Genomic DNA, 13,178 nt, shown 5'->3' on the forward strand with positions numbered 1-13,178 from the left:
ATGATGTTCGGACACACCATCACATTATGGTGTTCCAGGCGGTATTAATTGCGAAACAATTTCCACAATGTCTTAATTGTGTGCCAAAACTCGTAACTCAGATATTCATCTCTATGATCATATCATATACATTTTATCCTCTTGTCACAATGATCTGCTACTTCACTCTGAAATTACTTGAACCATTCAATAATTCAGACTTGTGTTTCATCAAGTAAATATACTCAACATTTACTCGAATCATCTGTGAAGTAAGAACATAATGATATTCACTGCATGCCTCAGCACTCATTCGACTGCACACATCAAAATGTGTTACTTCCAACAAGTTGCTATCTTGTTCCATCTTACTGAAAATGAGGCTTTTCAGTCATCTTGCCCATGTGGTATGATTTGCATATCTCAAGTGATTCAAAATCAAGTGAGTCCGAACGATCCATTTGCATGGAGTTTCTTCATGCATATACACCAATAGACATGGTTCGCATGTCTCAAACTTTTCAAAACGAGTGAGTCCAAAGATCCATCAACATGGAGCTTCTTCATGCGTTTTATACCATTATGACTTACATGGCAGTGCCACAAGTAAGTGGTACTATCATTACTATCTTATATCTTTTGGCATGAAAATGTGTATCACTACGACCGAGATTCAATAAACCATTCCTTTAGGTGCAAGACCATTGAAGGTATTATTCAAAATTAGAGTAACCATTATTCTCCTTAAATGAATAACCGTATTGCGATAGACATAATCCAATCATGTCTATGCTCAACGCAAACACCAATCTCGGTGGTAGAGGGAGCGTGCGATGCTTGATCATATCATCATTGGAAACACTTCCAACACATATCGTCAGCTCACCTTTAGCTAGTCTCCGTTTATGCCATAGCTTTTATTTCGAGTTACTAATACTTAGCAACCGAACCGGTATCCAATACCCTGGTGCTACTAGGAGTACTAGTAAAGTACACATTAACATAATGTATATCCAATATACTTCTATCGACCTTGCCAGCCTTCTCATCTACCAAGCATCTAGGGTAATGCTGCTCCAGTGGTTGTTCCCCTTATTACAGAAGCACTTAGTCTCGGGTTTGGGTTCAACCTCGGGTTTCTTCACTGGAGCAGCAGCTGATTTGCCGTTTCATGAAGTATCCCTTCTTGCCCTTGCCCTTCTTGAAACTAGTGGTTTCACCAACCATCAATAATTGATGCTCCTTCTTGATTTCTACCTTCGCGGTGTCAAACATCGCGAATACCTCAAGGATCATCATATCTATCCCTGATGTGTTATAGTTCATCACGAAGCTCTAGCAGCTTGGTGGCAATGACTTTTGGAGAAACATCACTATCTCATTTGGAAGATCAACTCCCACTCGATTCAAGTGATTGTTGCACTCAGATAATCTGAGCACAAGCTCAACGATTGAGCTTTTCTCCCTTAGTTTGCAGGTTAAGAAAATCGTCGGAGGTCTCAAACCTCTTGACGTGGGCACGAGCCTGAAATCCTAATTTCAGCCCTCGAAACATCTCATATGTTCCGTGACGTTTCGAAAACCTCTTTGGTGCCTCTACTTAAACCATTTAACTGAACTATCACGTAGTTATCAAAACGTGTATGTCCGATGTTCGCAACATCGACAAACGACGTTGGGGTTCAGCACACTGAGCGGTGCATTAAGGACATAAGCTTTCTACTGATCGCATAATTGCTACTATCAACTTTCAACTATATTTTCTCTAGGAACATATCTAAAACAGTAGAACTATAGCGTGAGCTACGACATAATTTGCAAAAGGTCTTTTGACTATGTTCAAGATAATTAAGTTCATCTTATGAACTCCCACTCAGATAGACATCCCTCTAGTCATCTAAGTGATTACATGATCCGAGTCAACTAGGCCGTGTCCGATCATCACGTGAGACGGACTAGTCATCATCGGTGAACATCTTCATGTTGATCGTATCTACTATACGACTCATGCTCGACCTTTCGGTCTCCGTGTTCCGAGGCCATGTCTGCACATGCTAGGCTCGTCAAGTTAACCCTAAGTGTTTTCGCTGTGTAAAACTGTCTTACACCCGTTGTATGTGAACGTAAGAATCCATCACACCCGATCATCACGTGGTGCTTAGAAGCGACGAACTGTAGCAACGGTGCACAGTTAGGGGAGAACACTTCTTGAAATTTTGTAAGGGATCATCTTATTGACTACCGTCGTTCTAAGCAAACAAGATGCATAAACATGATAAACATCACATGCAATCAAATAGTGACATGATATGGCCAATATCATTTTGCTCCTTTTGATCTTCATCTTCGGGGCTTCATGATCATCATCGTCACCGGCACGACACCATGATCTCCATCATCATGATCTCCATCATCGTGTCTTCATGAAGTTGTCACGCCAACGACTACTTCTACTTCTATGACTAACGCGTTTAGCAATAAAGTAAAGTAGTTTACATGGCGTTCTTCAATGACACGCAGGTCATACAATAAATTAAGACAACTCCTATGGCTCCTGCCGGTTGTCATACTCATCAACATGCAAGTCGTGAATCCTATTACAAGAACATGATCAGTCTCATACATCACATATATCATTCATCACATCCTTTTGGCCATATCACATCACATAGCATACCCTGCAAAAACAAGTTAGACGTCCTCTAATTGTTGTTTGCATGTTTTACGTGGCTGCTATGGGTTTCTAGCAAGAACGTTTCTTACCTACGCAAGACCACAACGTGATATGCCAATTGCTATTTACCCTTCATAAGGACCCTTTTCATCGAATCCGTTCCGACTAAAGTGGGAGAGACTGGCACCCGCTAGCCACCTTATGCACCAAGTGCATGTCAATCGGTGGAACCTGTCTCACGTAAGAGTACGTGTAAGGTCGGTCCGGGCCGCTTCATCCCACAATACCGTCGAAACAAGATTGGACTAGTAACGGTAAGCATATTGAACAACATCAACGCCCACAACTACTTTGTGTTCTACTCGTGCAAAGAATCTACGCAATAGACCTAGCTCATGATGCCACTGTTGGGGAACGTAGCAGAAATTCAAAATTTTCCTACGCGTCACCAAGATCTATCTATGGAGAAACCAGCTACGAGTAGAAGGAGGAGTGCATCTACATACCCTTGTAGATCGCTAAGCGGAAGCGTTCAAGTGAACGGGGTTGATGGAGTCGTACTCGTCGTGATTCAAATCACCGATGATCAAGTGCCGAACGGACGGCACCTCCGCGTTCAACACACGTACAGCCCGGTGACGTCTCCCACGCCTTGATCCAGCAAGGGGAGAGGGAGAGGTTGAGGAAGACTCCATCCAGCAGCAGCACAACGGCGTGGTGGTGATGGAGGAGCGTGGCAATCCTGCAGGGCTTCGCCAAGCACCTACGGGAGAGGAGGAGGTGTCACGGGAGGGAGGGAGGCGCCAGGGGCTCAGGTGTGGATGCCCTCCCTCCCCTCCACTATATATAGGGGCAAGGGAGAGGGGGGAGGCGCAGCCTTGCCCCTTACTCCAAGAAAGGGTGCGGCCAAGAGGGGGGGGAGGAGTCCATCCTCCCCAAGGCACCTCGGAGGTGCCTTCCCCCTTGAGGACTCTTCCCTCTAGGGTTCCCTAGGCGCATGGGCCTCTTGGGGCTGGTGCCCTTGGCCCATGTAGGCCAAGGCGCACCCCCTACAGCCCATGTGGCCCCCCGGGGCAGGTGGCCCCACCCGGTGGGCCCCCGGGACCCTTCCGGTGGTCCCGGTACAATACCGATGACCCCGAAACTTGTCCCGATGGCCGAAATAGGACTTCCTATATATAAATCTTTACCTCCGGACCATTCCGGAACTCCTCGTGACGTCCGGGATCTCATCCGGGACTCCGAACAACATTCGGTAACCACATACAAGCTTCCTTTATAACCCTAGCGTCACCGAACCTTAACGGTGTAGACCCTACGGGTTCGGGAGACATGCAGACATGACCGAGACGTTCTCCGGTCAATAACCAACAGCGGGATCTAGATACCCATGTTGGCTCCCACATGTTCCACGATGATCTCATCGGATGAACCACGATGTCAAGGACTTAATCAATCCCGTATTCAATTCCCTTTGTCTAGCGGTATTGCACTTGCCCGAGATTCGATCGTCGGTATCCTTATACCTTGTTCAATCTCGTTACCGGCAAGTCTCTTTACTCGTTCCGTAATACATCATCCCGTGATCAACTCCTTGGTCACATTGCGCAAATGATGATGTCCTACCGAGTGGGCCCAGAGATACCTCTCCGCTTACACGGAGTGACAAATCCCAGTCTCGATCCGCATAAAACAATAGATACTTTCGGAGATACCTGTAGTGCACCTTTATAGTCACCCAGTTACGTTGTGACGTTTGATACACCCAAAGCACTCCTACGGTATCCAGGAGTTACACGATCTCATGGTCAAAGGAAGAGATACTTGACATTGGCAAAGCTCTAGCAAACGAACTACACGATCTTTGTGCTATGCTTAGGATTGGGTCTTGTCCATCACATCATTCTCCTAATGATGTGATCCCGTTATCAACGACATCCAATGTCCATAGCCAGGAAACCATGACTATCTGTTGATCACAATGAGCTAGTCAACTAGAGGCTCACTAGGGACATATTGTGGTCTATGTATTCACACGTGTATTACGATTTCCAGATAATACAGTTATAGCATGAATAAAAGACAATTATCATGAACAAGGAAATATAATAATAACACTTTTATTATTGCCTCTAGGGCATATTTCCAGCACTCGCACCACTCCTCCCCCCTGCTAGATCTGGATCGGGGAATCCCGATCCCCTCGCCCTTCTCCCTTGCGCGCCCATCGCCGCCTAGACGCGCCGGCGACCGGAGCTCCCTCGCCGGCCTGCTTCCCCTTCCCCAGCGGACTGCTCCTCTCCGCCGCTCGTCCCCGTCGACCTCCCCAACCTCCACCGAGCACGTTGCCCCGTCCCTACTCCGCCCCGTGAGCTTCCCCCTCTCCTCCCCTGTCTTCGACGCGCACGCGCGCACGCCTCGCGTCCTCGTCCTGCGCTCGCCGCGCCGTTCCGCGCGTGCATGCTGCCGCGCACCGCGACTCCCGCCCGCTGCCATCGACCATTGCGCTCGCCGCATCGTGGATGCGCCAGACCCCACCCCGGAGCCGCTCGCAGCCACCTGCCTCCGCACGGGACCACCGTCGAGCTCCCGCACGCCCTGGACCGCGCTTGGCCGCGCCCGACCGTGGCCGACAGCGCGCGCTCGTGCCCACGCCCCTCTGACCAAGCCCGGCCATGGACGGTCCCCGCTCCCCCTTGCTGCTGCACGCCCGCCGCCGCCGAACCACGTCACCGGCCTTGTTTTCGGCCACCTCCAGCACCAACCACTAGCCCAACTCGATGCGCGCCAACGCGCTCGTCCTTCTGATGCTCGTGGGTGACCAAGTGGTCACCGGAACGCAACTCCGGCGAGCCGCTGCCGTGGTTCCCCTCCCCGCACGCCCACACGCCCTCCCCTGGACGCATCGTGGGCACGACCCCGCTGGCGCCCTCCGTCGCCTCCGTGCGGGTGCGCGGCGCCCGCACCCGATAACGCCTGTGCGCCCATTCGGGCTGGCGCCCGTCGCCCACGCGCCCGAATCCACTAAGGCCCCGATGGGCCATTGACAAGGGGGCCCCAACCCCCAGAAGAATTAAAATAATAATAATAATAATATTTAAATAAATAATAATAATTTAATTAATTAATTAATTAAGGAATTAATTAAGTTAATTAATCATAATTAGATTAACCTAATTAACTAATTAGTTTGATTAAATAGTAATTAGATTAGTTTAATCATTAATGAGGCTAAACAGTCAATGACTAGTGGGACCCACACGTCAGCGACCCTGTCAACACCTCTGTTGACTGCTGATGTCATTCTGACGTCATGATGACGTCAGCAAACACTGTTCTGGATAATGTTGACTTAAAATATTTAAATTAATCTTAAAAATGATTTAAATCTTTTAAAATTAATATAAAATAAACCGTAGCTCAGATGAAAATACTTTGTACATGAAAGTTGCTCAGAACGACGAGACGAATCCGGATACGCAACTCGTTCGTCCGCCACACATCCCTAGCATAGCAAACACGCAACTTTCCCCCTCCGTTCCACCTATTTGAAAACGGAAAACACCGGGAATACTTTCCCGGATGTTTTCCCCCTTCACCGGTATCACCTCATACCGCGTTAGAACACGTCTAGCTTTGCCTGTTGTCCTGTTAAGCACTTGCTTGCTATGTATTTACTATTTCCCCCCCCCCCTCTTCTCTCCGGTAGACCCTGTGACGATGCTGATGCCCCTATGGTCGACTACATCACCGATGACCCCTCCTTGTCTGAGCAACCAGGCAAGCCCCCACTTTGATCACCAGATATCGCCTACTCTTCTCTATACTGCTTGCATTAGAGTAGTGTAGCATGTTACTGCTTTCCGTTATTCCTATCCTGATGCATACCCTGTCCTTGCTACTACTGTTGTTACCATTACCTACTATCCTACTACTTAGTATAGGATGCTAGTGTTCCATCAGTGGCCCTACACTCTTGTCCGTCTGCCATGCTATACTACTGGGTCGTGATCACTTCGGGAGGTGATCACGGGCATATACTATATACTTTACACAGTTACATTATTTATGATACTGTTCGGAGATGGGGGCTGAAGGGGCAGGTGGCTCCATCCCGGTAGAGGTGGGCCTGGGTTCCCGACGGCCCCCGACTGTTACTTTGTGGCGGAGCGACAGAGCAGGTTGAGACCACCTAGGAGAGAGGTGGGCCTGGCCCTGGTCGGCGTTCACGGATACTTAACACGTTTAACGAGATCTTGGTATTTGATCTGAGTCTGGCTACTGGCATATACGCACTAACCATCTACGCGGGGACAGTTATGGGCACTCGACGTCGTGGTATCAGCCGAAGCCTTCGTGACGTCAGCGACTGAGCGGCGCGCGCCGGATTGGAGTGGAACGCCTGCTAGGCTAGGTCTGCTTCCGGCCGCCCTCGCAACGTGCAGGTGTGCAATGGGCGATGGGCCCAGACCCCTGCGCCATAGGATTTAGACCGGCGTGCTGACCTCTCTGTTGTGCCTAGGTAGGGCTGCGACGTGTTGATCTTCCGAGACCGGGCATGACCCAGGAAAGTGTGTCCGGCCAAATGGGATCGAGCGTGTTGGGTTATGTGGTGCACCCCTGCAGGGAAGTTAATCTATTCGAATAGCTGTGATCTTCGGTAACAGGACGACTTGAAGTTGTACCTTGACCTTATGACAACTAGAACCGGATACTTAATAAAACACACCCTTCCAAGTGCCAGATACAACCGGTGATCGCTCTCTCACAGGGCGACGAGGGGAGGATCATCGGTTAGGACTATGCTATACAATGCTACTTGGAGGTCTTCAGTCTACTCTCTTCTACATGCTGCAAGACGGAGGCTGCCAGAAGCGTAGTCTTCGAAAGGATTAGCTATCCCCCTCTTATTCTGGCTTTCTGCAGTTCAGTCCACCAATATGGTCCTTTACACATTTACCCATGCATATGTAGTGTAGCTCCTTGCTTGCGAGTACTTTGGATGAGTACTCACGGTTGCCTTCTCCCTCTTTTCCCCCTATCCCTTTTACCTGGTTGTCGCAACCAGATGTTGGAGCATAGGATCCAGACGCCACCGTCGACGACGACTCCTACTACATCGGAGGTGCCTACTACTACGTGCTGCCCGCTGACGACGACCAGGAGTAGTTAGGAGGATCCCAGGCAGGAGGCCTGCACCTCTTTCGATCTGTATCCCAGTTTGTGCTAGCCTTCTTAAGGCAAACTTGTTTAACTTATGTCTGTACTCAGATATTATTGCTTTCGCTGACTCGTCTATGATCGAGCTCTTGTATTCGAGCCCTCGAGGCCCCTGGCTTGTAATATGATGCTTGTATGACTTATTTTATTTGTAGAGTTGTGTTGTGATATCTACCCGTGAGTCCTTGATTTTGATCGTACACATTTGCGTGCATGATTAGTGTACGGTCAAATCGGGGGCGTCACACTCCTGAGTCCGCTGTGCACCTTCTCGCCAAATGCCGCTTCACGGCCCGTATTTGGACCGAGATCGCCAACTGGCTTGGCCTCCTGGATTTCTCTACTTTGGCTTGGGAAAATGCCACCTCGGTGAGAGGTTGGTGGACTGATACAGTGAACAATACAAAACCGCACTGGAAGGCTCTCACTCCGATGATGATGTTGGTATCTTGGGAGATTTGGAAGGAACGCAATGCGAGAGTTTTTCACAACACCGCCTCACCCACCATGTTAATTGTCGGGAGGATCAAGGAAGAGGCCCATCTTTGGGCTCTAGCGGGTGCAAAATACTTGACTAATGTAATGCCGCGAGAGTAGTTGTTTTCTTCCCCGCGTTGCGGGCATAAGTGTAAACCTTCTTTCTTAATCAATGAAAATGGCAAATCTTTTGCCTTGTTTAAAAAAAAACAGTTGTTGAGAAAAAATGTGACATGGAAATATGCATCAGCTCTACCACAGTTGGTTGACTGAAACTGTTAAATTCATGGTCACATTAACTCTTATTCAGGGAGTAGCAACCACATTAACTGAAGCTACAAAGTACTGTACCATGCAAATAAGAACAACTACTGCCTAGTGTACTGCATTCACCCTCAACGAGACCATAACTCCAATAGCTAAGAAAAAACTTGACATCATGCTAATATACTTCAGCTACATCTAATACCACAGTTGTCACTTGACTCAAACTGTTAATTCCATTTGTCACATTCTTAGGCATGGGGCAGCACATTCATGTTACACCAGGTTAACTGAATCTAGAGGTAGCATGGAAACAAGAACAACATACAGAAGACCACAGCCAGGTGAAATCCTTTAGATTGCCACGCGCCAACTTGTCGGCAAGGTAGGTGTTCAAATCTGCGAAGAGAGTCCACGCTATCAAACCCAAGGTAGCTTCGAACACAGAAAGATGATCTGATAACAACTCCCCTGGATCTGGACAAACGAGACAAAAAAACTCAGACAACACAAGAAGAATTTCCACTCAATTTGTGCATATTAGTTGAAGAGTTGTACCACCTCAAAGGAACAAATATTTTGGACTTATATTAGGTAGGTAGTATCACAGGACGGGGCACAATAGCATAATATTGACCTCAACTGAATCTGAAACATGTGACTGCAAACACACAATTCAGACGCACACGAAGATAAATGAATTCAGATCTAAAAAAACTCATACGAAATTGCTTTTGCAGGAATTTGTTTACTGCGTATGCACACTCTATCAGTATAACAAACTTCCAACTAAACAAAGAAAGAAACTGCAGGTGTTGGTAGCAAGAAACAGTGCAACCACCTGAAAACTTGTTATGTTTCAGTCCATCATCTTAACCAATATAATTTGCTTGGAGATTCGGAGCACAACCATGATACTGAGGATCTAAGAGTGGTGGAGACATTGACTGCAATAAAGAACAATTTCAGTTGAACGTGTTGGTAAGCACTCCCTTCAATCTTATGCGGTTGATTCAGATAAAACAACATGACGGGATAACATTTCAGTTGCCTGTGAGCACAAGCTCTTCTTATTTAGAGCAGTGACTCATGATCTTATCTGTGACCATAGTAGTTATGAATGTTTATCTCGAAACAGCATCGCAAGATAAAATTATACATCTGAAGATGACTAAAAGAGAACTTTTCTGCCTCCTTAAATCTATCAAAAGAAAAAGTGTACAAAATGGGATGTCTTTGACTCGAATGAATTTCTCGAGGTGAAACAATCCAAGGTAAACTGGATATAAAGTTGTACTCCTTCTACTCAAAAATAATTACAAGACCTGCTGTTTTTAGTGATTCCATCTGGACCAATGCATAAGTTACTCATAGTGTACAGGATCATTTCTCTTACTAACCACATTCTCTTAAAAAGGTGATCGAAACAAACAAGACAAGCAACACAATTATGTTTTCAAACCTTCTTAGTTTTCCCATGAGCACAAGAAATTAACACTACTATATCAAACAATAATTGCCAATTGCAATAATGAACATGAAGCAGTAGACAAGTCATGTGATAATTATGAAGGGAAGGAGATAACTTGGAAGCAATAGAAACTTTACCACTTCATATTCTCCTTGAAGACAACAATGATGGTGGTAGTTGATATATGTGTATGTCTCATACATAAGATAAGACGGATCGTCATAAAGCCTCTGAAGCTGCAATGTCTCGACATCCATTGAGAAATATCCATCAAGTGGATTCTCTAGAGATGAGGCACTTGTCCTTGTCAAGAGCAAGTACCTCTCTATTGCATCTGTGATATAATATCTGTACCCAGAATCTAGTGAGATTGTCTTCTCCACCTGCCACTTCCTGGGACTCTTGCCTTTGTTCCATGCAACGGTATAGCTTAGATCGGATGCAGTTTCACCACGGAAACCAAACATCCCAAGCCTGCCTTCCTCTGCCTCCACAATGGCTAAACCCCTCTTGTTCCATTCTCCGGGCGGGAGGTCAGCAATGGAGATAAGTTTAAAGCAATAGAAACTTTACAAATTCATATTCTCCTTGAAGACAGCAGTGATGGTGGGAAGTTGATATATGGGTATGTCTCATGCAAACGATAATTCTGTTTCTCATAAACCCTCTGAATCTGCAACGTCTTGACATCCATTGAGAAATGTCCAGTAAGTCGATCCTTTAGAGATGATGAGGCGTCTACCCTTGTGAAGAGCAAGTACCTCTGGGTTGCATCTCTGATAAAATATCTGTGCCCAGAATCTAGTGAGATTGTCTTCTCCACCTCCCACTAGCTGGGACTCTCGCCTTTGTTCCGTGCAACGGCATAGCTGAGATTGGATGAAGTTTTACCATGGAAACCGAAGATCCCAAGCCTGCCTTCCCCTGCCTCCACAACGGCTATTCCTCCTTCCTTGTTCCATTCCCCGGGCGGGAGGTCAGCAATGAAGAACTCCATCTTCCTGGTGTCAAGCAAGAGTAACTTTTTCCTCCTGAATTCCACCCAGTCCCAGTAGAAGCAGTCGTAAGTCAGCCTGGACGTGGCGAGCGGGCTTTTGGCCCGGCTCGCGGCCCGTGACGGACCGGACCGAACGGTCCTGGCCCGCTGATAAAAATGACCGGTCCGGTCTGCAGAAACAGGCCCGAAAATAAGTCGGTCCGGTCCTGTTTTTGACCGGGCCAGCTCGGTGGACCGAGATACTTGGCCCAAGTGCGCAGCCCAGCAGTGTATTCTTAGACAGCGAGTCGCTACGCTAGGGCAAAGCCCCCACCCCACGTTCCCCGACCTACTTTCCTTCGAGCAGGGAGCGCCGCCGCCGCCGGCAGCCGTTGCCATCGTCAAACACCTGCAGCTCCTCGCGTTGTCATCGTCTCGTCGACGACCACCTCCTCCTATGCACCTGCACGCAGGGGAGTGATGAGTGAAGGAGCCGGATTGACTGCTCCTGCCCGCCGACGTCGAGACGTCGACCATGTCCGTCTCCACCTGCCCATCGTCAACCACCTCATCCCGCTGGCTCGCCGCCGTCGACCACGAAGCTGGAGGACGCGGGGAACGTAATGGCTGCAACCTGCACCTGCACACCGACGCCGTCAGTTGTTTAATTCTGCACTTCCTCTGAACTTTCTTCAGTTGGCATCTTTCTTCAGTTGGCATCTTTCTTCAGTTGATAATTTGGGAGTTTGCAAACTTGCTTATTTTTTGTCCATTTGAACTTCTTTTGCAACCTAATGATCTGTAGGTTCAAATTTACTGTCAAAGAGTTCTAAAAAACATCCCATCTCACTCCCAGACACGAACTGCAGCCGGTCCATTCGGTCCCGTCGGTCCTCACCGAGCCTAGGTGCTGCCGGTCCGGTCCAGAGAAACAGGACCGCAGACAACCTCGGTCCGGTCCGGTCCGGGCCAACCACGGCCGGTCAAAAGCGAGGCTCGGTCAGGGACCGGACCGGCCCGGACCGTGTCCACCCTGAGTCGTAAGCATAATGGCGCCTGAGAATAAAAGAGTGGACCCATGACATCTCGGCCATGTCGTGCTTGCCAAGGCCCAAATCACTCCAACCCTTGGATGCAGCCGCTTGCCATTGCCCGGTGCTCGAAGAGAAGACGAAGGCAGCCAGACTAGTTTTGCAATTTGCCATCAAGATGACTCTGAATGTTGTCTCTCCCGCTGCCACCTCATCCTCGCCGAGGGGAACGAGGAAAGCCTTGCACCGGGCCTCGCTTACCATGGGGAACGGGTGCTCCAGCGAAGCGGCTAGGTCGTGAGGTACCGGAGGGAGCAGGACGTACCGGCGGTGCAAGGGGTCGCACACCGCGAGATCTTTGAAAACCGGGGGCTGCTCATGCTGTCGGAGGTCGCGGTCGAGGAGGACGCGGCCGTCGCGGGAGTCCTGCACGGTCCACTGGCAGTAGGAGTCGATGAAGGAGAAGTAGAAGTCGGCGGCGACGGCGAGCGCGCGGGCTGCGGGCGCGGATGGGTGCGGCGGCAGAGAGGGACGGAACCTGCCGTAGTCGAGGAATCCGAGGAGTGGTGGTGCGTGGAGGCGGCGGAAGCTGCGGAGGAAGGACCTGTCGGTGGCGAGTCGGCGGAAGGAGACGCAGGCGGCGGAGGCGCGGGCGAGGTCTTCCGCGGTGGGCAGCCGGAGGAAGATCTCAACCAGGAGGTGGGCAGGGATCACCGTCAGAGGCGACGGGCTGCTAGTTGCCATTGGCGCGGAGTGGGGAAGGTGGCGAGGGAGGGCGGCCGGAGCAGTCAGCCGTCGGGAAACCCTGGACGAGATAGGAAAGAGAGGAGCCGTCGGCTGTGCCTGTGTGCGATTGTGTGGGTGGGTGTCGACCGGCAGCCGAATGGGCCTTTTGGACGGTACTAACCAGCCCAGTTTCAGGCCTGGCATAGACTACCAGGTTACCAATAAAACAAAATCCCCCTAAAAAAAACAATAAAACAAAATCCCCTAAAAAAATAAAAAAAATGCCCAATAAAAATTCAAACTTGAGCTGTATTTTATTCTCAAAACATAAAATTAATGACCTTCATTTTGGATTTCTAC

At 48.7% G+C, this 13,178-nt stretch overlaps 1 pseudogene; it reads right to left on the reverse strand.

Annotated features, from left to right (window-relative positions):
• Positions 1–10,662: 10,662 nt before the first annotated feature.
• On the reverse strand, positions 10,663–12,836 carry LOC119333986 (annotated as a pseudogene).
• Positions 12,837–13,178: the final 342 nt, after the last annotated feature.

Source organism: Triticum dicoccoides, chromosome 7A (genome assembly GCF_002162155.2).
Source record: "Triticum dicoccoides isolate Atlit2015 ecotype Zavitan chromosome 7A, WEW_v2.0, whole genome shotgun sequence".
Taxonomy (NCBI): Eukaryota; Viridiplantae; Streptophyta; class Magnoliopsida; order Poales; family Poaceae; genus Triticum; species Triticum dicoccoides.